This window comes from Pipistrellus hanaki, assembly GCF_964339955.1.
Source record: "Pipistrellus hanaki genome assembly, chromosome: 1".
Lineage (NCBI taxonomy): Eukaryota > Metazoa > Chordata > Mammalia > Chiroptera > Vespertilionidae > Pipistrellus > Pipistrellus hanaki.
In genome coordinates, this window is record NC_140503.1 from 89,663,233 (window position 1) to 89,687,417 (window position 24,185).

General features: G+C 39.4%; 1 pseudogene across 1 annotated transcript; it reads left to right on the forward strand.

The window, feature by feature from the left end:
- The first annotated feature begins 1,696 nt into the window (after positions 1–1,696).
- On the forward strand, positions 1,697–3,057 carry LOC311620649 (E3 ubiquitin-protein ligase KCMF1-like; annotated as a pseudogene). Its single transcript has 2 exons — positions 1,697–2,167; positions 2,458–3,057. The product of its transcript is annotated as an E3 ubiquitin-protein ligase KCMF1-like (transcript).
- The last annotated feature ends 21,128 nt before the right edge of the window (positions 3,058–24,185 follow it).

The window sequence follows — 24,185 nt, forward strand, 5'->3', positions numbered from 1 at the left end:
TCCCAAAGTTAACTACTGCTGACAGGAAGACTTCCCGATAATATAAACAGTTGTTTAATACATATTTTGTATGTTATATGTATTGATAGTGTATTCTTACAATAAAGTAACCAAGAGAAAAGAAAATGTTATTAAGAAAATCATAAGGAAGAGAAAATACCTTTATATTATGGTATTTATTGAAAAAAATCCATGTGTAAGGACATGTGTAGTTCAAACCTGTGTTGTCCAAGGGTCAACAGCAATGTATGTTTGTATACAAAAGGCTCAAACATTCAGAATGTGGAAGTGTCTCTTTCACCAGAAAAACCTCCTTTATCCTGTAGCAGTTGATGTGATGTACGTTGCTACCTCTGCCTGTTTCTCTAGAAAACAGGTCATCTCCAGGGCAGTGATCAGCCTCAATAATGGAGCATCGCCTTTTTTGCCACTTCACTATGTTTGTGACTCCATCAGACTTGGCCCACCTTTCTGAATTTGCCTTTCAGCTTGGAGTGCCCTCCTTCCCAGGACTTATTCCTTTTCCTTTTGCCTTTTGCCAGGCTCCTTTGAGGTATTACCCTCCCCTCCCCACTCCTTACCCAGCTTGCTTTCTAGAAGAGCTTCCCTGCAAAGCTTGAGGCTTCCTGTAATTCTATTCACAGCGATTTCTCAGGGCTTAAACTGAACCCAAGTGGTATGCTCTATTTCTCCCACACTGACCCTATCAAAAGTGAGAGCATTGTCCACTAAACTCTGTTAGTAATATAAAGCTTACATATTCCAGGTTTTCTAACAGGGATATTTCTCCTGAGAGAAAAATGGATGGACTTGCCTTTAAAAAAATAAATATTTTTATTGATTTCAGAGAGAAAGGGAGAAAGAGAGATAGAAACATCAGTGATGAGAGAGAATCACTGATCAGCTGCCTTCTGCACTTTCCCTACTGGGGGCTGAGGCTTGAGCCCACAACCCAGGCATGTGCCCTGGCAATGAATTGAACTTTCATATCCTGGGTCATAGGTCCACCTTCAACCACTGAGCCACACATCTTAGCCTGTAGGCTTGGCTTTTAAATTTTGGTACCATTGAGTCTTAAATACTTGCAATGGAATTCAACAAATGCTAAAGGCAATAGAACAAATATAGATCTAGAGATGAACACAAAACTAAGTCATCTGGCTGATAAAATAATATTTCATTTCAGATTGAAGGCTCCACATTATTGTTTCCTGACATAGCTTTCCTCCAGCCTTCCCAGGACAGTGGACATCTTTGATTCAATCTCTTGGAAGAACTTCTGAGCACTGATAGATTGCTCCAAGTAGAGAAACAAAAATGTGAGTCTCATGACAACAAAGGTGTCCCCTCTCATTCCTGTCTCAGGGGAATCACTGGGATTCTGTTCTATTTCTAAATCTCCTCTCCACTCCATCACTTCCTTCAAGCATCAGATCCCAGCAGAGCCAGCCTAATCCATACAAAGATGCACATGCCACTAGAGGAGGGAGAGTTATGTCCTAATGCAACCCTTTTTTAGTTTCCAGAGTGCCTGAATGTAGATTTTTAGGATAAATTAGGCCACCAGCACAAGAGCGGTTTCCTGCTTACTTATCTCGGGAACTGCATCCAAGCTAAAGCATCTAGGGGGAGCCTGTGTTGGCAGCAAGATCTGCCAGGGAATACTGCAGCCTGCTGTGCCATCTGCTGAATTAGGATGTCCCAACATGAGGGTGTCAGCTGTGATGCACGTTTAAAAGGAAAATTTGAGGTTGCAGATACATGCTTAATTTGCTACAATTACGATCTGGGTGCATCTTGTTATGAAAGTAGTACAACAACAGGGCATACAACTGACCACCCAGTGCAGTGCATACTAGCAAGGGTGGAATTTGATTTGTACTATGGTGGGGAAACTTTCTCTGCAGAGCAGCCAGAGTCTTTTTTCCCTGTCATGGAAAAATGGCCTGTACAGAGACATCTCTTCACAAATATGTTGCTTCTGAACATGTAGAAACATCAACAGAAGGGATCTGTCCTGTCTGTGCAGCATTACCTGGCGGTGGCCCTGATTCTGCCATAAATGACTGTGCAGCTCATCTTACACTTGAACACAGAGTTCCTAGAGATTTAGATGAACTGAGTGGTGTTCAGCATGTATGCAGAATGTTGATCTGGGAATTAGGAGGTCCTCCAGCTCATAGATCAAACAGACACTTTAATTTTGTCATTTTTTTTTGTTAATCCTTACCAAGGATATTTTTTTTCATTGCTTTTCAGAGACAATGAAAAGGTAGGAGGGCGGAAGGGTGAGAGAGACAGAGAGGAAAACACGAATGGGAAAGAAACACATGGATTGGGATGTGTCTCCTGCAGGCACCCAAACCAGGATCAGGGATCAAACCTGCAGCCCAGATAGCACCTTGACCTGGAATCATTGGGTTGGCAGGCATATGCTGTCTTAGCCACACTGGCCAGGGCCAAACATGCACTTTGCTAGCGGTTCTACTGGTGGACTTTCTACTCCTCACCGTTCATGTTTTCCAAGCAACGGGGATGCCCTGGATCCTATTGCTGAGCTTTTATCTCAGTAGTCAGGAGCGAGACATTCTGCAGGAGGACAGCTTAATTCTGGCCCTGGTGCTTCTCAATTACAACTCTAGAGGCAGCTGCAGTTAGAACTGCCAGCAACTGGAGACAACATGTGATACAAGCTGCGCGCTACCACAGGCTCACCTCTACAACCACACCATCACACCAACAACCAACACAGCTAACACAGAATGTCAGCACACTCTCCAGAATTCCCAATGTCTTTTAACAAGTTGGAATGATCCTAAAATGTTAGAAACATAGTGCCAATCCATAGAAAGTGCGTGTGCAGATGAGAGCCTGTCCAAGAGCGCCTTCCATCTACCCTCCTGGGCAGAGAGAGCTCCTCTTCAGAGGAGCTGGGAGGTGGGGATGGCAGAATTTAATGCTATGGACTGTGTAGATATTATGCCTTTAGATATTGCTTTAGAAGACCTAAGTTTAAAAGGGAATAATGAAGGAAACCTGGCCCCACCTCCTCTTTGATGGCAGCCCTATTCTCATGCAATGTCCTCTGTGCTGTATTTGCCAATGAAAGTGGAGAACAACTTTATTGCAGTTGTTTGGTGATTGTAATTTTAGGTATGTCACTGTTGTTACTTTGTGTACATTCAAAAGGAAGAGAGAAAATATACATGATAATCATTTTCACTTAACTAATTTTTACTTCTAGCAGGAAAATGTAGGTAGCAGTGCAGGGGTGATCTCTGCTTCCTGTACTCTGATATGCAAAAGGCTCACCTAGTCTCCACATGCAAAACTCTAGAGGAAAATTGAAAACTCTAATGAAGTTACTGTATGTAGTTATGAAGATTAATGGGGGGAAAAACTGCTTAAATGGTTTACTTTAAAAAATATGGAGAAAAAATGCTATGTGCATCTTACTTAGGAAGTCAACTTACTTTTTTTTTTTTTTTTGTGATAAAATGATATAGCTGATATTGCCCTTGAAGAGTTATTGAGATTTACAAACTCTGAAAAGACCATTGAGATCTTCCCTAGGGAGATTATTTCCCAGCTGATTAGTTTCTTGATAAATTATGGAAACATGGCACCAAGCAATGACCTCAAGTATAAAACAAAATAATGAGGACTTGGCTGCCCTTGACCTGGGAAGTGCTGGGGAGGCTTGTTCTCAAGATGGTGTGTGTTTGTTTTAAACTGACCTAAAGATAATAAAAATATTCTTCAAAACATTGTGCTGCCATTGCTTCACTGATCAAAAGGAAAAAGGAGTTGTTTTTAATGTTTAATCTGGTTAATACCCTGGCAGTATTGTGGATCTGCTCAGACCAATTATTTTGTGTCCTTAGTGAACACTCCAGAAATGGAAAGGGTCTGAGGCCTGAAAAGAGAACAATAAAGCTTTCAAAGCTGGAGTGAATCTGACACCAAAGCAGATTGTAGTCATAGTAAGAAAAAAATTCATTAAGCCAGACATGTTTGAAGTAGGGGGACTCCCTGTGGAACCGCAATGAAGAGAAATCAGACAAAAGCACTCAGTGTCTCTATTGTGGAATCATACATGAGTTGATGAGGAAACTTGGGACATATTTTAAGTAATAAGTTCATTATTATGGCTAAAAATACACTTTGAACTGTGAAACAATGTTAAAAGTAAGAATTATTTGAAGGTATGAATTAACAAATTTGAGTTTCTAAGAAACTTTTAGGAACATGTTTTATTTTCTCCATTAAAAGATTCAAATGTTTCTTAAATTTGTGCTTCCCATAGATGCAACTGATGATTATAAAGCAATGTCAGACAATTAATTTTCAGAATAAGTGCTATGGCCTATAGTCACAGGATATGTAATCTGAAAACAGAATCTGATAGGAATGAGGTAATGCTTAACTTAGGAGAGGTCCAAAGGTGAATGTCACTGAGTTTTTACTACATATTAAACTAAAAATGTTTTGCAGCCCAGATGGTGTGGCTCAGTGGTTGAGTGTTGACTTAGGAACCAAGAGGTCATGGGTTGGATTCCTGATCAGGCACATGCCCCGGGTCACAATCCCAGTAAAAAGTGTTCAGGAGGCAGTGGATTAATGATGTTTCTCTCTCATTGATGTTTCATCTCTCTCTATCTCTCTCTCTAAAAATCAATAAAAACATATTTTTAAGAAATTGTTTTGTAAAAATTATTTTTAAAATTAATAAAAGCCTTAATTTACTAAAAAAGTGATCAGTAGTTTTGAAATGATTTGGTGAGAGTAAGGCAGGAAAATCTTTGCTTACTTGGACTTAAAAAAATTACTTAAATTCTTTAATGTTTAAAATATTACATATTCTCCCTTTTCCCTCATTGACCTCTCCTGGCCACTTCCACCACCTAACACATGTCCTTACCCCCCTAGTGTCTGTGTCCATTAGTTATGCTTATATGCATGCATACAAGTCCTTTGGTTGATCTCTTCCTCCTCCCCACCCCAATTTTCCCTCTGTTTGATGCTTCTATAACTCTGGATTTATTTTTGATCATAAATTTATGTTCATTATATTCCACAAATGAGTGAGATCATGTGATATTTATATTTCCCCGATTGGCTTACGTAGCTTAGCATAATGCTTTCTAGGTCATTCCATGTTGTCGCAAATAGTAATAGTTCCTTTTTTTTTTTTTTCCCCCCCAGCAGCAAAGTATTCCATTGTATAGATGCACCACAGTTTTCCAATTCACTCATCTGCTGTTTGGTACTCAGATTGTTTCCAAATCTTAGTTATTATAAATTGTTCTGCTATGAACATAGGGGTACATATATCCTTTCTGACTGGTGTTTCTAGTTTCTTGGGATATATTACTAGAAGTGGATTACTGGGTCAAATGGGAATTTCTTTTTTTTTCTTTAGGAAACTCTGTTTTACACAGTGGCTACACCAGTCTGTATTCCCACCAGTGGTATACTATAGTTTCCTTTTCTCCACATCCTTGCCAACACTTGTCAGCCATTGATATCAGTCATTCTGACAGGTGTGAGGTGATAGTTCATTGTCATTTGATTTGCATCTCTCAGATGATTAGTGACTTTGAACATATTTTCATATGTCTCTTGGCTTTCTGTATGTCCTCTTTTGAAAAGTATCTATTTAGGTCCTTTGCCCATTTTTTGATTAGATTATTTATCTTCCTTTAGTTAAGTTGTATGAGTTCCCTATAAATTTTGGAGATTAGGCCCTTATCCAATGTAACATTGGCAAATACACTGAGTAGCCAGATTATTATGACCACCTAGGTTTGTAGGCAAATTAGCCATACACTGCATCATATGGGATATGGAAGCTGAAGGCCTGTTTGAACACCTTTGCTGACTGCAGTTAACAAGATAAAACATTTCCAGTTCGCACAGGAACACAAGGAGTAGAAGGTCCAGCATTGGAAAAAAGTCATGTGGTCCGATGAATCATGTTTTCAGTTGCATCATGCAGATGGCAGAGTGAGAATTTGGTGGAAACGGCATGAAAGCATGCACCTCAAATGTATGAGTTCAAGCTGGTGGGGACAGTATTATGGTTTGGAACATGTTTTCCTTGCATGAATAGGCCCTTTAATTCATGTGAAACAATGTCTGAATAGCACAACATACCTAAATATCATTGCTGATCAAGTTCATCCTATCATGTTGATGGCGTATCCCAATGGAGATGGCTTCTTCCAACAAGACAATGTGCCATGCCACGGTACTCGTATTGTGCAGCAGTGGTTTCAAGAACATGAGGGAGACTTTACCTTGCTTAGGTGGCTCCCACAATCACCAGATCTCAATCCAATTGAGCATTTGTGGGACAAGTTAAAAGAGCCATCCAGCAGCTGGTTCCCAATCTTCAAATCCTCAGAACTGGACAGTGCTATTCATCAGGCATGGTGTCAGATTCCTGGCATCACCTTTCAACATCTTGTGGAGTCAATGCCAAGAATTGCTGCAGTATTGAAGGCAAAAGGTGGCCCAACGAAGTACTGATGGGTGGTCACAATAATCTGGCCACTCTGTGTATGTGTTCCCATGCAGTGTCGACTCTTGCTGTTTTGTTGATGGTGTCTTCTGATATGCAACTTTTCTTTAAAAGAATCTGTAAGACTTAAAATAATAATAATAATAATAATCCTAATATATTAAAACTCTGGGTCCTAACGACCAGTAACCGACAAGGCTCCACCAAGGGAAAGTTTGTTCTGCAGTCAGGCTGGGTTGCTGTACCGCTGATTGCTTCCACTGCAGACATGGTGTCCCAGCACTAACTGCTGAGGGGGCTGAGGATCATGGCCAAAGAAAGGCATGAAGAGAGAAGCAGGGACTGATTTGTTGCCTCTGTGGCAGTTTTGGATCAGCATTCACCTCTCTCTGTCTCTCCCAGTCTGGCCAGCAACCAGGCATCTATTTCTCTCCAGGCCTCCACCCCAGCTGCTGATCAGCCCTGCCTTTCTAATTAGGTCCCCGTTGATAGGCCCAGAGACACTGACTGATATAGAAACTGACCAATCAGAACTAAATCTGGGTCAACTGTAAGGAGCCAATGGCTGCCTAGGAGGCGAAGCTTTTGACACTGACTGGCATAAGAACTGACCAATCAGAACCAAATTGGCAGGTAGAGGAGAGCATTTGGGGGTGAGATAAAGCTTGCAAGGGAGGGGAGTTTGGGGTAAGGGGGGCAGGCAGTGAAAAGGTTAAGGATATGGGAAGTCACAGTATTGGTAGAAATACTTCCCTAGAGGTGGGGATTACCATAAAAGGATGAAGAGACAGACAGTGATTCAGGAGTTTAAATCTTCAAGGAGTGAGAGGGAATGAATGAAGGGTTGCAGATGACTGCAGTGCATCAGGGAGGACAGTATACCTGATGCACTCTGCAGGCCTGGCCTGCTGCTGAGCTCTTTAAAGGAGCAGGGCACTTTCATGGAGAAGGGATCACAGTAGTCTAGAAGCAGCATTGAGAAGGAAGGAAGAGATTTTGCCCAGCTCTCAGCCCAATGGGACAAGAGGTGTAAGAGAAGAATGACCATGAAGGCTCGGGTTTGAGCATGATGAAGTCAACACTTAAAGAAGAGGTGAAAAACATTGGATTTTCCTATCACTTGACCAGAAGTTTCAGATGACAAAGTGGAAGTATTTGTAAGATATAGGAAGGGGTGTGATATTGGGTCAAAGTAGGTGTGCAGATCTGTATGGGGACAAGACTCTGGGGGATAAGGAATGCCCTTGATTCTTAGAGTCACAAAGAAAAATATAGTAAGGCATAATGGGCTCAGATATGGTGTTTCTTAAGAATAGCTTGATATTCAATTTTAATTACAGCATGTTTCTGGGACTGGAGTCTTAGATTGTGGTCATGAAGCAGTGCCTGTTGGGGAGAGAGTATTTCCAAGCCCGTGCAGAACTCTTTAGATCCATTGCCAAGGGTAGTACTATGGCTAGAAAAAGCTTAATATTATCTTAGAGCTCTATGGACATTTTGGGAGATTTAAAAATTATTTCCTTCTGATACATTATCAGAGGAGAAATTTTTAGATCAACATTTTTAATATTGTGATGGCTAATGTGGTAAACTCAATATCCAATATACTTCAAATGATTAGCCCAGACAATCATAGCAACTTCACAATTCCTGCCAAAAACTGATTTAGGAATGGGCAAATGACCTCATCCTAGTCAATGGATAGAAGAGGAAGTCAAACGCATGGGTTGGGAGCTGGCTTCAGGGAAACTTCAGGAAAAAAATTCCAAATTTCTTAAAGACCATTTCAGAAATAAATGATTCCTCTTTTTTCTCTAGACACTTTTGGTTGTGAGGTCTGACACAGTCCAGCCATCTTATATCTACCCTGAGGTCAATGAAAATATCCAGAGGAGATCCATGTGGAGAGAATGCAGAACAGTGGACCCGGAACCCTGACATACCATCTCTAAAAAATGCCCTATCTTTGGACTTCTTTTCATGATAGATCATACATTTCCTTATTGTTTAAGCTACTTTTACTTGTGTTTCCTGTTACATTCCCTGAAAACATCCTACTGTTCCAACAAGTACTAGAAGATTGTTCTCTAGGAAGCTTTGAATTCCCTACATTCACTCCTTAAAAAATACCATGTTACAATAAATCTAAATGCCATTTGGTAATGAACATGTATGTGATTAAGACTTTTGTCAAAATTTATCTGATTAATTTCATAGATTGAATGCTTGTAACTCCCCCAAAATTCATTTGATGAAATTCTACTCCCCATTGGATGCCCATGTGCCTTCCTATTTTCTGCAGTAGGCCAACATTTAGAAACCTACTTTCTGACTTGAGCCCAACCTTATTTTGAGGATTTCTCACCATTTTCTGGATGTAAGGCCATTATTTGTAAAAATAAATGGTCTGGACATATGATCTGTGAGGTCCTCGATTGTCTGTGATTACTGGGAATTTATTCTGAAAGCTATCTGAATTTGTGACATGTCCTCTAGCTGAAGGATTCAGAAGTGGTAGAGAGGGGGTCCTGGCAGGATCCTTGTCTGACGTGGAGATAACGGCCTATTACCCTTTTGTCAAACCAGTGCCCAGTTATTGACTTATCAGTAAAGGGCATTTCTGAAATAGTGAACCAGCTCTCTGGGCTTATGGCTCAGTGTAAGCTGTAAAGCACACCTTCAACACTTGATACTTTTCATTAAGATGAAAGAACTTGCAAGTGCAAGTGACAGAGTATGTTGATATATGATTATAGTCATAACTCTATGCTTTTTTGTCTTCAGAGGAATTTTCCCCCCAGTTATGGCTTTAACCTGACATCCAGACAACAAAGTTCCCTGATTACACTTAATAAGAAAATTTAATAATCCCCTTATTGAGTATGTTTGCTTCAGCCTTGGATTAACCTTTAACAAATAAAGGTTTAGTTGTCACAAAGACTCAAGAATGTTCTCCCTGTGATGAATGTGTCTAAGTCTGTGTAGACTCGAGGATCCTGGGGGCTGCGAGAGTCACACTGTGGTTGAATCAACTTCAATGGAGCCAGCACTACTGAATCAATGATGCCAAGATGCTAGGAATGACTTCCAAGGTCCAGAGGCTCCATCACCATCTTCTACTAAACTACAAAGTACAGAAGAAACCCATTTCTCCAGATATTTAATTACTGGACACACCTAATACTAGAATAGATCACAGAAGATTTCTTTATAAATATTCATTTATTTAAAAATTAATTGAGGGCTTACTGTGGGCTACAACATTGGGGGTGGGGCAATGAGGTGACTAAGCAGTGGTGTTTCATGGAATGAATCCACATGATATGGATAAGAAAAAAAAAAGGATAAAAAATGTCCCTATTTCATGTTGTGAATATCTCATAATATCTCATAAGTGCTATGAAACAGTGCTTACTTACTGTTCAGCACAAGACAGTCCAGATGAACAAGCTGGAAGAGAATTTGAAAGAAAACCTGTAGAAAGAATAGATAATCTTCCGTATTGCTCTCTCATCAGTCTTTCCTCTGGTTCTGTTAGATATCACAACAAATCCTCCTACACAAATTTGCCATACTGTTTCCCATAGGAATGTTGATCTAGCATCATTTTTATAATGATGATCTTGAAAATATTTTAAGGAAATTACTGTGTAAAGTAGATTTGTACTTTTTTGGTGGTTAAATTGGATAAATGTAAAATTTGAGTTATGTTTAACATTATGACTTTTTTTTATTTTCAAGTAAGCCTAGAATTTTATTATTGACAGAATGATAATTAAACTTCTTATAGCTTCTGTGTATTTGTATGATACACAGTATACTTTTATTAAGTAAAAAGGCTTTCTAGTACATATACATAGTATATATAATATACAAAGTGTATATATGCTATATATGTGTACATGTACTATATACTTAACACTTATTTATTCTAACAAAACCTTTATATCCCTTATTATGTACTGGGTCCTAATTGTTAAAAGTTATTTTTGCACTGCTCTATCTGTTTGAAATCAAGATTTCTGGCTTCCATGTATATTTTTAATTGAGAACAGATCCACTACTGGACATTTTGGGTAAATTATTTTTGACTGCGGTGTATGTTCCTGTAGACACTGCATCCAGATGCCTTTTTTCCTGCTCCCCTGAGGAGGTGACTGGTGTCTCATGGAAGGACTAGCTCTAAAGTCCTGAGGCTTGCAGTTTACACAAACACTGCCCCAGTGAGGCTTGTCCTTACAAGCTGGGCAGACTCTGAGGAAAGCCCACTGATCCCTTAAAGAAGGTGTACTTACGATTTCTGTCCTTGTCATACAAACTAGGTGACTATTGCTGGGATGATACAGGCCCTTTAGCTTCCAGATTCAGTATCCATATCATTGACTCCAGGAAACTCCACTGACCCACTTCCACAGACTGTGTAGAGACAATGATTAGATGTTATCCATATCCTGTTTTCTCTATCAGGAGAGGCACATCCTGTAGGAGGAACGAGAGAAGGATGTGGTGATGTCCCCGACCAGCCACCTCAGAGGGAAAAAAGCATATGATGGGTCGAGATAAATACAATAAAAACTCCCTTGTTCCTTTAAAAGCCAGTATTCTGTAGAAGATGGAAGTAAAATGGGTGAGCAATCTGGACCCAACGTTACCCTGCTCAAGACTTTGTGATTGTCACTGAGGCATTGTTGATGGAGTTTGTGTCTAGTTAGGGACCACAGGAGAACAATGTCTCCCAACCTTACTACAGATAGTGAAGTGAGTGGGTGTGGGTCTGTAGAACCTCTCAATCTTCTCTTCTCCCACAAGGCAGTGGGGGGATTGCTGATGGCCCCGTCTTCCTATGGTTTTGGGACTGAGGACTTCTCCCAACTTTGCTCTTGCTGTTCTAGGCCACATATGCTGATGGAGTTCTTTCTCCTCTTTTTCTCTTCCTTTTAACTTTTATTTCCTTGTTTAAAAAAGCCAGAAATCATGAATGAGAAGCTTGTTAAGAGTTACTATGAAAGAGGGGCAATAGCTTCATTCTTGCCACATAAACGGAAATGTGTTCTGAAGGCATCCACAGCGTACCTTTGACTCTTTGGGACAGTGTCGAAGGACTATGGGAGTTTAAGCCAGACCCAGAGGTATGAAGTTATTAAATGAAGCAGTCTTGTCCTCATTGTTACTCAAATTTCTAGCATTTCATTTCCTCTGGGATGCAGCCTGGCTGCTTTTCAGGGTGAGCAGTGGCTGCACAGAGCAGTGTCAAGTCCTAGCAACTAGTCCCAGAGCTCTGCGGGGAGCCCAGAGACGCCTTGAGATGTGCAAATCCATTGCAGGTCAGTAGTGCAAAGAGGACATCCCTTGCCCTGTCCCAGCCCAGCTCCTCCCAAGCTCATTCCCAGCCATCCTGCTGTTTATTAAACGGCTCATTAAAGAAAGCACAGGGGGAGAAACAGTTGTCTTATTTGAGTAGAGTGTATTCACAAGATGCCAGAGTGATTTGGTCACAGTGTGGGCTTGATGTGGCTAAAGGAGAAATAATGAAGCAAACGGGAACTCCAACTGGACATGAAATAATGATTAAAAGGTTGATATTTCTTTCTGTCAGGGTCTCGCTTTGTTGGTGTGGACATTCAACTTGACCTTACCAAACAGTTTCAGGTTAGGCATCCCAGAGACTCAGCTTCAGAAGACGTGTGAAAAACTTCCACTGCTCAAGGGGAGTGTTCAATGGACAAGGCTGATACTGCAGTTTCATTTCCATTTTCTTCAACGTGGGACTGCACACATGAATGGAAATGCTATATCACCAGCTATTTACCCATACTTGTAATGCAGTCTGATGGAAGCAATAGAAATATTAAAATAAGGAAAAAACCTGACAATAATTGTATATATAGATATACATAGATATCAATCTAGAAGTAAATAGATTTTCAATAGATAGATTAGCTGTTAACTGGCCAACGGCAGTTAAGCTTAATTAATGTGAACTGAACACCTAGTTAATAAATTCTCCCATGAGGGCTATGAATTGAGAGGGTGAAAGGAAGTTGTCTATTTAATAACTAACTTGATAGCTAATGCTATCTTACCATATACTTTTCTAGATTTTGCTAACAATGAAGTATTTTTTTAACCTAGAGGATTTAAAATATTTTTTTTCTAAAACTAGAACATAATTAATATACCTTTTACAGAAGTTTTGAGCTGTTTTTAAAAACTTAACTAATGTAGCATTTTTCTTGTGCCGCTAACCCAAGAAGCAAACATATACCTAATGGATTACCAGTGCTTTGACTGAGTCACATACTGATCTTGGGTTATTATTTAACTGAGATGAACAAAAGCTCTGTGAGAGGGCCCTGAAAGCCCAGGCCCCAGCCCCAGGCTGTTTTTAGTAATAAGTGAACAGGTTAGTCAGCAGCAATCAGTAGCTTTGGCTTCTGTTCTTAATATTTGACAGAATTAAAAAGCTTTTTAGGTACCTAATTTTCTACCAGAGAGGAAGCTTAAAACTCAAAAGCTTGGAAATTTAAGTGTTCAAGTGTTGGTTAAATTTCAGTTGTGGGAGAACAGGAAAGAATGCTTGAGAATACTCTTCACAATCATCTGATCACCAGTATAAAACATTTTTTTTACAACATTTAACTGAGGCAAATTTAAATATAACAATGCAAACAAATCTAAAATATAAAGCTCAATGACATTATATGCCATATATAGATGTCACCACCACACACATTGAGATTTAGAATCTTTCTGTCAGAAAGTTCCCTTTTTTATTTAATATCACCACCCCAATTTAATCACTATTCTGATTTCTTTCACCATAGATTAGCTTGGTCTGTTTTACAACTTTGAGAAAAGGAATTGTACACTATGCCTTCTATTGTAAATAGTTTTTCAAAAGTGTCATATTAATCATACATCTGTTACCTTTAATGCTGGCTTTTTAAATTTATCATAATGCATCTGAGGTTATTCCTGAGATTCTTATTGCTCAGTAGTATTCTTTTCTATGACTATATCACAACCAGTTATCCTGCTGTTGACAGTCATTTATGTACTTACTGTGCTTTGTCTTTATGAATAAAGCTGCTACGAACATTTCTGAGCAAGTTTTTTTTTGTGGACATACTGACTAATTTATCTTTGGGCTATATTTAAGAATGAAATTGCTAAATCATAATATGAGTATAAGTTTCACTTTATTAACAACTGCTAATCAGTTTGCCAAACTGATTATACTATTTTACACTCTCAATATCAATGCACAAAAGCTCCAGCTCCTCTATGTTCTCATCAAAACTTGATATTACCTCTCTTTTTAATTTTGTCATTTGTGGGGGCGTCTTTTGATATCCTCTATGGTTTAATTTAAATTTTCCGATGAGTAATGACATTGTATTCCTTTTTATATACTTATTGGCCATTCTTAAATATTTTATGATTATCTTTTTTTTATTGTTGGTTTATAAAAATTATTTATGTATTTTTCATAAAAATCTTTTGTTAAATATATGTATTGTGAATGTTTTCTTCCAAATGATGCTTTTGATGAGGAAAAGTTTTAAATTTTGATGATCTATTTTATCATATTCTTTTACATAATTATTGTAGTATTTTTTTGTGTTTTAGCCAAAAATTTCTGTCATAGTTCCCAAAGACATTATTCTATGATTTCCTCTCAAAGCTTTACAATGTTAATATTCACACTTAACTCATATCTACTCAGAATTTTATTTGTATGTGCGTATATTGTGAGGTAAAAAAGATATTCAGTTGCTCCACACTATATTGCAAAGAATTTTCTTTCCATTACTGAATTTTATGTTGAAAATCAAGTGATCATGTATGTGGGTCTATTTTTGGACTTTTGATTCTGTTTGATTAACCTATTTGTCTATTCTTATGTTTATGCCAGTACCACACATTTTTAATCACTATAGCTTTATAGTGTATGTTGAAATATGGTAGGGTAAACCTCCTCCTTCTCCTTTTTCTCCTATTCGTCGTCATTTTTCTCCTCCTTCTCTAAGATTGTTTTAATTATTTAAATCTTTTGCATTTCATATAAACTTTATATTTAACTTGTTTATTTAACAAATTCTGCAGGGCTGTGACAGATTGCTTTGAACCTACAGATCAACTTGGCAGACTTGATATATTAATTATATCCGGTCTTTCTATTCACAATGTGGTAATTCTATTTATTTAGGTGTTTTAAAAATTCCCTGAGAAGCCCTGGCCAGTTTGGCTTGATGATTAGAGCATCAGCCTGCAGACTGAAGGGTCTAGTGTTTGATTCCCAGTCAAGGATATGCACTTCAGTTGTGGGAGGCAACCAATTGATGCGTCTCTCTCATATCAATGTTTCTTTTTCTCCCTCCCTCCCTCCCTTCTACTCTCTTTAGAAATCAATGGGGGAAAAATATCCTCTGGTGAAGTTTTTTTTTTTTTTTTTTTAAAATACAACAACAAATAAAATTCTCTGAGCAATGTTTTGTAGAGGACTTTGCACATCTTTCATTAATTTTATTTCTAGATATTTGGTGACATAGTAAATAATATTTTTATTGTTATAATATATACATAACATAAAACTTACCGTTTTAACCATTTTTTTGGTTAATCTTTACCGGAGGATATTTTTTCTATTGCTTTTCAGAGAGAATAGAAAAGAGGAGGGAGGGAGGGAGCGAGGTAGAAAAGGAGGGAGGGAGAGAGAGAGAGAAAGACTGAGACTGGAAACATCAACTGGTAGCCTCCCACATGCCCTCAGACTGGAGGTGGGAAGTGAACCTGAAATCCAAGTATGTGCCCTTGACCAGAAATTGATTCCATGGCCCTTTGGTGCACAGGCCAACACGCTGAGCAACAATGGCCAGGGCCATTTTAACCATTTTTAAATGTACAGTTCAGTGGTGTAAAGTATATTCACATTCTATAACCATCACCACTATCTAGCTCCAAAACTTTTTAATGAATCTAAATAGAAAATGGGTCTGTACCCATTAAACAATAATTTCTAAATCTTGCCCCTCAGTCTCTAGAAACTACCATTTTGCTTTCTGTCTCTATGAATTTCACTATTCTGGGTACCTCATATAAGTGGAATCACACAATATTTGTCTTTTAGTGTCTGGCTTATTTCAATTAGTACAACGTGTTCAAGGTTCATTCATATTGCAGCATGTATTATAATTTCATCCCCTTTAAAGGCTGAATAATATTCCATTGTATGTGTACAAGGCCTTTTGTTTATCTACTCATCTACTAATGTTTATTTCCATCTTCTATCTATTGTGAATAGTGCTTTCAATAACATTGGTGTACAAATATCTGTTTGAGTCAACTTTTCAATTTTATGTTTATATACGCAGAGGTGGAATTACTTAAACATATGATAATTCCATGTTTAATTTCTCTGAATATAAATTATAATTAAAATTTTGTTTTAAAATTATTTGTTAGTATTTAAAAATGGAATTTTATTTTTAACTTGCTTGTTGTTAGTCTTTCTGAGGTGTCAGAGTGGAGAATATAGGCAAGTTTAGGGTCTGGGAGGTGAGTTGAGCTGGTTTCCTGAGATTTAAGCCTTGATGGCAAATATGGGCAAGAGAAGTTTCAAGTAATGGGTAGTGGTTAATATTAGGGATCAATTAGATATTAAGAAACAGGTGAGCTGTGGAGATAAGCTGATAATACATTTCTGCATGTACTGCTGACTGTAACCAAAGACAGGGTCTCTGGGAGACCTACAGTTTAAGTGCTTCATCTCATGTCTGTCTCCTTTGGGTGCTAAATTTCTTTGGTTTCATATGTTTCTCTAACAGAATAATCTCAATTTGCCTAAACACAACAGAGGTCTTAAACTAGAGTTTGGGTTAAAAAGAATGTGTTATTATTGTTTGGGGCCACGAAGGCCTTGATAATCATATTATCATGTTCCATTATTTTGAATTGGGTATCTCCAACCAGACAGCAGAGAACAGTATGCATATGAAAGAAAATAAGTCAGTTTTCTCTTCTTTTCTTTTTCCCCTCCCCATCCCCTCCCCTCCCTTCCCCCCATCCCCTCCCCCCCCTCCCCTCCCTTCCCCTCCCCCCCCTCCCTTCCCTTCCCCTCCCCTCTCCTCCCCTCCCCTCCCCTCCCCTCCCCTCCCCTTCCCTTCCCTTCCCTTCTTGTTCTTAATGGATCAACAATTAACAGTTGACTACTTTGGAAGGAGTAAAGCTGAAATGATCCCATCTAAAACTGGCATTGGGTTCCTGGGAGCCCCAGCCTCAGCAACCTCTCTTATATACAGTGTTTGACTAGGAATTGGGGTGAGAGAAGCTTGAATGCCAGTTTATTTCATGCTTCCAGCTAAGAATAATTTCATATATACTTTGAATTTTGCAGGGAAAAAAACTATTTTTTTTTTAAAACTAAATGATTAACTCATAAGCAAGAGATATTTGAATGAATGGAGACTAGTATTGGATTCTTTCAACTTTTATGCAAGAGAGAACTTTTAATTTAGAAGCAATCTCCAAAGTTTGGGAATTTGTTTCTCATAGGAAACCTAGTGTTCACACTAATGTTGCATTCTCATTATAAATAAACCACAATTTGTGCCTGCTGGCACTATAAGTGTTCTTCTCTTGTACCCATGTGGAGGGCTACACAATCCACAAATGGAAGGCTTCCACTGCACACATGCCTTAGGCTGAGAGGCTTCCCTGGTAGATAGGCTTTTTTTTTTTGGACAGGGAACTATGTGCAAAATCTGATTTAGGAACCAATACGCTAAATTTAAAATCATGAAAGTGAATGGGGAAAAAAAGCATTTGGCAAATAACTTTAACTCTGGGGAGGGGAAATCCCTCACATCCCCTAAGCCCTCTCTTGGAGAGGCCCAGCGAGCCTCTGAGAATCCTGAGGCTGAGGCGTGGGCCCTGGCAGACCTGCCCCGGGCTCTGGGCCCGGGCTTCGGGAGTGTCCATCCAGCCCTGGAAACAGGCTGCGTGGTGATGCCATCACGCAAGGTCTGCACGCCTGAGTCAGCGTCCCCAGGTCCACAGTGAGTGAGGCCTGGAGAGGGCTTCCAGGCACTTCCGCTTCAGCTTGTTTCTATTTTAAAACCTGGAGACAATTAAAGACCAGTGTCTGGTGCCAGTATTCCCCCCTCGCCCTCCCGCCCCCGCACAGTTCAGCTATTCTTAGAAACAGTTGAGCCAGTCAGTGGTGGTGGAGCCTGAAAGTGATGGAACCTTTTCCTTGTGTGGCAACAACTCATTTCTCCTGTGGAAGCGCAGCGGTGCTTTTCTTGGGCTCGGCGGTGCGGCCGATGCGGCTTGGATGGCATAGGCTCTGGGAGCACACACACTGAGCTCTTTGGAAAGGAAGCGGGAGGACCGGGAGCAGTGGCAGGCAAAGAGGAAAAAGTGGGACTGGCATTCCATAGGCAGCGCTTTATTTATAGCTCCTCAAACGGTGTTTGTTCAACTATCCTGAACTGTTGCGCAGCTTCAAATGTGGAAACTGTGGTGGTAAAAATGCTACTTGTATCTTTAACGTTGTTTTGAACTCTCCATGGAGGTAAAGTTGCATTTTGACAAAATGGGCTGCTTTTAATATGGTCATATAGATTTTTAAAAACTAATTCAGCCAGATTTTGTTGAGCACTAACTGTGTATGAAACAAGGTTGTGTAAGGTATACCTTTTGTCTTTAAGGAGAAGACATACACGAGGGTTTCTAGAATAAAAATAATCAGGGAACATTATTAACCAAAAGCATATATTAGAACATTGCATGTTGAACTAAGAATATCACAGAAGAAATCAATGCCAGGCATGTTTACTTTTGCATATGCTTGAGATTCTCCATAAAAAAATAATAAACTATAAGGAAAAGAGAAAGAATAATATATATTTAAAATAATGAAAGTGAAACAGGCAAAAACTCCTGTTGAATGCATCCTAGATGACACTTTAAATGAATATTTATAGTAGTAATTGCATATAGCAGACAATGACAAAAACTGAAAACTCATGAGCCAAGTCCTCAACACAATACACTAAAAAACAACCAGAGAGCAAGCAGAAAGCAGAAGGAAGGAAATCATAAAGATAAGGGTAGTAGTTAATGAGCTAGAAAACAAAGTAAGAATATAGAAAATCAACCAAACTAAAAGCTAGTTCCTTGAAAAGAGTGATAAAGCAGTCTCTGGAAAGAGAGACTAAGGACAGGAGGAGGGAAGGCATGGAAGAAAGAAAAGATAAACTACAGATGGAGATTTAAAAACCTATCAAACTGACAATGTTTGGAAACCTAAAGAAATTGGACAATTTCTTAGAAAAATATTAATTATAAAAAATGATGAAACAAAAGTCTATAGCCACAAAAGAAGTGAATCCAGTTAATAATCTATACTTTCTCCCTTCCCTTGCTAAAAAATGCCAGACACAGTCAAGACTACAAAATGTTCAAAGAACTAATAAGCACTACTTTGCATTGATGGTTATTTTTGTTGTTTATTTGTTTTGTTTTGTATGTTTGTTTTTTTTTGTTTTTTGTTTTTTTACAAAAAGGAAAAAGGACAACTCTCCAGATCATCTTATACATATAACGTTGATAATGAAATTGAATCTGAGCCTGCAACTTGGGAATGTGCCCTGACCAGGAATTGAACTGGTTCATAGGTCGATGCTCAACCACTGAGCCATGCTGGCTGGGCTACTGGAGATTAATTTAAAGATAGCTGTCATGGTCTACACACACACACACACACACACACACACACACACACTCACATCAACTTTATCTTGTCCAGGCCTCACACCCCTTGTAGCTTCAAACTCTTTCTCAGATGTCATCTTTTCTGACTACATCTTTTCCATTTGGTTCATACACCTTTGAAATGAGCAAAATGCTATAGGTACTAAAGTGACAAAGAATGGGATGCCCACCTCAATTATTCTAGATTTTAAATATTTCTAATCACAGCCTGAAACTGTTTTAGTTTTTAGTTCGTTTTAGGTCAGTGATATCACTCTGGTAACCTGAGAGTTTACTGTCAATAAATGCAGTTATGTCTATTTTTATTTACTTATTTTCATTCAATATCTATACTAGGCCAGAGCTAGTTGGCATGTGAATTAGAAAAAGTCACCCACCCTGGGTGGACTATTGGGAATAAAGTACCTTCTTGGGCTGTTGTAGGCAGTAGTCACAGCTTGGCAGGAAAAGACGGAATGGATTTGCGTCCATGTTTGGTTCCTGGCCATAGGGCCCTTCCCCCCGCCCCTCCCCCCCCCCTTTTTTTTTTGGTTATGGCACTTTTAAGCAGTGCCCATGTTTCCTAAATGAGTGCAGTACCCAATGGTGCCCTCTTACTATGTTTGTAAAATTTCATCCCTCCCACCTTCCCTACCCTCTTCCTTTCTTTTTTTCCTTTTTGTTTTCCAATAAAAGGCCTTTTATTTCTGGTCATTATATTCCATTTTATTATGGTGCATCCTTTTAAGACCATTTTGCCTTCCATTTGCATATATTGGCATCTCTTTTGCATCTTGTTACCAGTAAACTTGAACTTTCCTTCTCTTTGTGCTTCTGAATTTTCTGCCTCTGAACTTCCCCTTTTCAAGTGATATTTAAGTAAATATCTTTTGATATAAGTGTCATTTTTAATTTCTCTTCTGCCTCCAAGGTGCTAAGATGCTGATATATTATTTAGTTATTTAAAAAAGTGGTTATTGCCCTGACCAGTTTGGCAGCCTGTAAACAGCCATCAGCCTCTCACTCAGGGTGAACAAGCACTTCAGTGGGGACCCCCACCCTGAAAGGGATGTGGCCAGCCTGAAAACAGCCCTCAGCCCCTCCCCCAGGCTGGCCGTGCCCCCCGCAGTGGGGACCCTCATCCCATGGGGGTGGTGCTGGCCTGCAAACTGCCCCAGCCCCTTGCCCAGGCCAGCACCATCCCAAGTGCGGACCCCCACCCCAACGAGGGAGTGGCTCACCTGCAAATCACCACAGGCCCCTCGCCCAGGCTGCCCTGTCCCCCAAGGGAACCCCCATCTTGATCTGGAACACCTTTCGGGGCAAACCAGCCAGCCCCAATGCGTGCACCATGCCTCTATCTATGCTAATAAAAGGGTAATATGCTAATTAGGCTGGGAGACCTTCCAGGAGACCTTCCTGATGTTCTTTTGGAGAAAACCATGGTGCTGAGGTAGAGGCGTTTAGGGGCTAAGAGGGGAGGGAAGTTGTGAGTGATCAGGCCAGGATGGGATGCAGTTGTGGTTGATTAGGCTGGCTGGGGGGCTGTTGGGGGTGAGCAGGTTGGCAGGGGGGCAGTCGGGGGTGATCAGGCTGGTGAGGGGGGAAGTTGGGGGAGAGCAGGCCAGCAGGCAAAGTGGTTAGGGGCAATTAGGCAGGCAGACAAGTGAACGGTTAGGAGCTAGCAGCCCCAGATTGTAAGAGGGATCTCAGATAGGAGAGGGTGCAGACCGGGCTGAGGGATGCCCCCCCATCCCGTGCATGAATTTCATGCACCGGGCCACTAGTATTATATGTTTCTGAATAGTTGTTATAATTTTGGCATCCCTCCCTGTGCTCAAGGCAGTGGCAGGTTCTCTGTGTCCACTGGATATTATTCATCTCTCTGTTATTATAATCTATCATGTCTGCTTGTCTTGTTTTCCATTATGAAACACAGACTACTTGAGAAAACTTCCTGGCCATATTTCTTGAGTGCCTGGTACATCCTATATAATAAAGAGGTAATATGAAAATTAACCATCATGCTGTCACAAGATGGCTGTACCCACAGTGGAGGTGAGGTTCCCATATCCAGCGATCAGCAGGGACCTGAGGCTGCATGGAGCCGGGCCAGGGTGGGGGACCTGAGGCTGTGCCCCCTGCCCAGCAGGGCTTGACTGGGGAACTTAGGCCATGCCCCCACCCAGTGGGGCTTGATGGGGGACCTCAAGGTTTGTCCCCCACTCTGGCGCTGGGCTGCAGGACCTGAGGGTGCACTGGGGGACCTGAGGCTGCACCCCCCACCTGGCACCAGGCCAGGGGACCTGAGGCTGTGCCCCCACCTGGCAGGGCTTAATGGGGGTGGGGCCAGTTGGGTCTGGGTCTTTCTCGAGGTGAGCACAGGTGGGCGGGGACTTGACTCTGGGTTCCACGGCATGCCCCAGACTCTGACAGGAGAAGTAATATACATTTTAATAATTTTCTTTCACCTTTGACACACACTTCTATTATAGAGAAAGGGCATAGCAATATTAAATATTTCCTCTAATTAATGCCCTTTTAATGTGCACAAATTTTGTGCACCAGGCCACCAGTTGTTACATAAAAGGATCTTTGATAAACATCAACACTGAATAGAAATTACATCATAGGTTTATGCTTTCTTTAAAGATTGTCTCTAGAATTACTTATATTCAAATAATCTTCCATAGAGACTCTCAGAGTAAAACGTTCCTCAGATATCTTATTCTGATAATATTATAACACAATTTCAAATTGCCATCATTTTATTCATTTGCTATTTTCTTGAATAATGTACTACCCATGAACTATTGAGATTCAAATACCTGACATAATTGAATTTCAAATATCAGCTCTCTATCATAATATGATATGTATTCCTAGTGTGTTTTGGCTCCAAATATAATAAAAATCACATTTCAAAAATCCAAATTTCACCTCAAGGGATATTCTGGTCTTGTTAATGAGCAGTTTGTATACATTGAACTCTTCTGAAAAGTTTAGTTAAATGGTCCTCAAGCCTCTTACTCTTTGAAAACTCATTATACTACATACAAAATACAAAACAGGTGACATCCTTTGTTATTAGAAATTCTCCTTGGGACTGAACACATTGAATGTTATTTAAAACAAATATCTTAATTGATGTTTTAGAGAGAGGAAGGGAGAGGGACAGAGAAAAACATCCATGTAAGAGATAAATCAATTGGCTGCCTCCTGTAAGACCCCTCTCCCCCACTGGGGATTGAGCCTGCAACCCAGGTATATGCCCAACAGGGAATCAAACCAGCAACCTCTTGGTGCACAGTATGATGACCAACCAACTGAGCCACACTGGCCAGGGCCTAACCAATTGAATATTAAAAAATAAATAAATAAAAAAAACTCTGCCATTGCTCAGAAACTTGAATCTATTAGTAAACTCATATTCACTTATTGTTTTCTCAGAGAGCAAATATGACGAAGGTATTATAGCATTTCCTTGTTTGTACTCAAATAGTAGAAGTACTACCTTCTAAATGAGATCTTATCCCGTGTTAACAATTTAGTTAATAAGTAGTTAGTTTAAACCTCTTCTAGCACTTAACACTTGATTTTAGTAAGCCCCTGGCCCCTGGCAGTCTACAGGATATATCTGGAGACTTTCAAAAAAATCTAAAGTGCAGGAGCTTCTAAGGAGAGTGCTGCCACATAGAAACCTTTTTTCTCTTTCTTTTTAAAAGAACAACTAGAAGTTTGTTTAATAAATAATCAAACTGTATATTACATCTCTAAATTGCCTTGAAATTACTCAACTTGTGTCAAGGACTAATTATGAATTTTTGGTTTCAATTGGCTGTAATTGATAGCTTGAAAAGATGTGGTCATGTATGTGTGTCTGTGGAATATCACATATTAAATGATTTTGTTACATAATAGCTTCTGAACTAGATTGAATTATTAGGAATTAATTTATTCAATCCAATTAAGCACACTAGGTTCTTCAAAAAGAAATGGGGCCTATCTCCCATCCATTCCTACTCTCATTCTTCCCCAAGATGGAGCAGGCTGGAGGACTTGGGAAGTGAACACCTATTGGGTCATGATATATTCATTCTTGGTGTTTATGATTTGGGATCCTTTGGTTGGTCTTATCAGAAAAAAATTCAGGGTTGACTTGGGTTTCGTAATTTCATTTGAACATTCCAGATATGCATCACAGTGGCCTGACTCCTTGACTTGGGGTTCCACATTCTTTGTGTTTTACAGGCCTCCTTCATCCCCTCTCACATCTTTCAGTTCTGATTTAGAGGAAATCTATTTGTCCAAGAGTCATTCATCTCCAGACTGTGACATCAGAAATGGGAATTTATCTCTCAATTGTGCATTTCCAATAGTGGAATGAGGGTCTAATCACTGTTGGTGCACTCCCTTTATTATACTGAGTTAATTAAGTCCAATATTAGAAATGGTAGTAATAACAATAATAATAGCAATCACTTATAGAGCATTGAGCATTTAATTTCTGTTAAGCACAATATATACATAACAATTCTGTAAGTTATGATCTATTATTTTCCTCATTTTATAGCTGAGGAAACTGAAGTTTAAAGAGACTAAAGTGGTTAAGTTACTGAATAGTGAAGCTGACATTTGAAAAAAGTGAATCTTGCCTTAGAGTCCTTAATCTCAGCCATTTTTTCATATGTGGCACAATATATTCTAGTTGAAAACATTTTCATAAAGCAGTTGAAATACTCCTCAAACCTCATATCTTATTAAGTTCCTTCCCAGAAGCAGCTGCTCTTCTGAGTTTTCCAGATCTTTGTTTTTGTTTTTATGCATTTGTTATATACATATATCACAATTTCCTATTGTGAGATTTAAAAAATTCATTATATATCTTAATGTATAAGTTTTTTTT